This window comes from Gadus macrocephalus, chromosome 12 (assembly GCF_031168955.1).
Source record: "Gadus macrocephalus chromosome 12, ASM3116895v1".
NCBI lineage: Eukaryota > Metazoa > Chordata > Actinopteri > Gadiformes > Gadidae > Gadus > Gadus macrocephalus.
In genome coordinates this window covers 19,149,016-19,151,910 of record NC_082393.1, presented here as the reverse complement: position 1 = coordinate 19,151,910, position 2,895 = coordinate 19,149,016, and positions in this window count along the sequence as shown.

Sequence of the window (2,895 nt, the reverse complement as noted above, 5' to 3'; positions counted from 1 at the left end):
TGCATGTTTATCTATTCTGTTTGCTGAAACAAGAAGAATGTCTGTTTTGATTATCCAAACAACGTGCCAACAAACTATGAATATCAAAAACTACTTCACAAATATAAATTGAACGTTTGTTAAATTTACAAAATTGTAGCCGCCCAGCACTAAGTACCATTTTATTCCAAGGATACGCTAGAGTTATTCATCCCAAACACATCAACAAGCCAACAGAGGTATTTAATGAAAAACACAATTTGGCTCAATACCAATCCCTGATAACCTCAAAAGAATTCTGAGAAAGAAAACAAAGTGCAATAAATGTATTGTGCACTGAATGAACAAATCGGAATAAACAGGATGCAACCAGCAGGCCATTCTTCTATATTGAGAATTTAAGCCGGTTGCAGAATGGATTAATTTTGTTTGATACCACATTTATGGCTGAAAAATATATCACACACATTGGTATTGGACAAATGGCATTATTAAATTGTTAAAAAGTACTTGGTGACAAAGTAGTTCCTTCAAATTTGTCTCACAACTCAAAACCAGCATATTTGGATTTGCACATGTGCTTCCTGAAGCAACATCACAGAAATGTGATTCATCTTTTGAACTGTGAGCTCTACTCCATTCCACTTGTGGAATTGCTTTATTGCTTTAAACTCAAGGCTCACCCTTCAGACAGCTAGAGGCACAACAGAAAACAACCACATTCTTTAACCTTTTGAAGGTACTGAACGTGGATGGCTTTTATTTGTGTCAACCAAACCTTATGTATGTGGGGTAATTTTATGAAACAAAAACAAGGATCTATTGAATCCATAATTTTATTTTCATGGCCATTCTGAAGTCCAAGTTGGTGTGTTAATGTGCAGGGACTCCCTATTCTCATCACTGTATTTTATTTCTCTCTGTCAGATCTGTTAATCTGCATTAAAAAATCCCAGAAGAGCATCCATGGAGCTTTTCAAAGTGCCTGAATATTTTATGAAGTCCCTTCAAATCCCCAAGCAGGACACCTCATTCCAATGGAGACTGGCGTAATAGAATCTAAACCTCCCAATGAAAGACTACCCAAGCTGCTTCTGAAGGGGATGTGTCTGGATCATTACAATTACAATCCCCGATGACTCTCTGTCAACTGCTGAATCAGCCTGGTGAGACCATCCAGATATTGAACTTTGCATTTCGCAATGATTATCTGTCTGGACTTGGCTGGGGGGCAATGATTGCCCCATATATGGTTGTTCAAAAAACTCCAAAGGAAGCTATATAATAATGTATAGCTGCAAACTAATTTTAGCTAAGGAAGACCGAAACTAGCCTCCATTTAAAGATTTGTCCTGTTTCTAAAACCATCATTCTACCCATAGAAATAGTTTGGGGGACCACAGCACCAATCACACTATACACACACACATTTTAAATATTACTATATATTTTGTGTGTTTAAAAAGTATCTCCACAGTTGGCTCATGGCATGGATAGGTTTGGGATCCCTGTTGAGAACCACAACATATCCATTGCCATAAGCTGGGCATGAGCTTTGTGCCCTGTGCACCTGTCTACTTAAACTGCAACAATCATTTTCACAGCACAAAACGTGACTCGTTATTTTGTGATGCAAGGGGTTGTAAGACTGAAGCACTGTCTTCTTGGCATATGCAAGTTCATTTGCAGCGATGTGCTATGTGCTTGAAGGCACAGTGACGGGTGAAAGCACACATGGATAGATTGGTGGGAATGCTATTGAGAGGCTATAGGTTGTTACTGGTTGAGGAAGATTTTGTGTCCCCCTCCGTGGGAGACCAATGCCGTGTTCCAATACCCGTACTTCCAGAGTTAATTTTTCAGATGTGAGTGCTGTTCCAAATCGAGTACTCCGTGGTGCACTAACCGGAAATTACGATCACGACTGCCGCCGCGGCTCCTCCCCCGCAATAAACATCCCGCTTTGAACGGTGAACTCTTTACGCCTAGCAGCAATAAAAAGCTATAAAAACTACAAAATGACTATTAATGCAGGCTATGTGGAAAATGCGCCGACTTTGTCTAAGCCTGGCTCCGCCTCTTCCGCTACTTAGCTAAGATGGCTGCCGTTGAGTACGGAAAGTGTCCTTCGATCCACACTTCACGATTAGACCGTTTTGAGTACGACATCCGGGTCCTTGAAGTATTCTTATTTTCGCCGGATCTGAATTGGAACGTACTACGTACTCAAAATTTCGCTAGGAAGTACGGATAGTACGGGTATTGGAATACGGCACAAATCTCCTCCCGGAATATTGCATCTAGCGCCCGGGGTCCAGGTCAGAAAGAACTTCACAGGAACAATGATAATTGGTATCAACTCTCCCTACACTCTAGTGCAGGCGCACCCTGTGCTTTCCCTTTTCCTATGACAGGATTTTAGACGGAAATATTATATAAGAAAGTCCACCTTTTGCTTCAAGGTGCAAAAGGCATCTATTAGATTTAATATCCAAATGCATGTTTAAATTAATGTCAATATAATTTTTTGGGGTGTTTTTGTTACTTAAAAATGTGCCATTTATATCTACATAGGAGGCGGGTCCTCTCGCAAGTGGGGCCACCATGTTGCACCGCCATGTTTGTACAGTAGCCCAGAATGGATAAACAACTCTAGATAGAATGGGTTTAATAAAAAAGATTTCTTGTAGGAAGGAGCAGGGCATGTTATCCCAATAGCTACAACCTATTTTTAAACCTATTTTTAGTACCTTAGTTTTGTAGTGTTATAACGAGCATTGCTGTACATGAAATGTGCCGTTGAGGTGTTACTATCTCCGAGAAAATTAACACTCTCTTGGACATCAAACACGACCGCTGGCCAGATGGAGCTCCACACACGCCATTATATATAAGTGTACTACAACCGTAACCCTC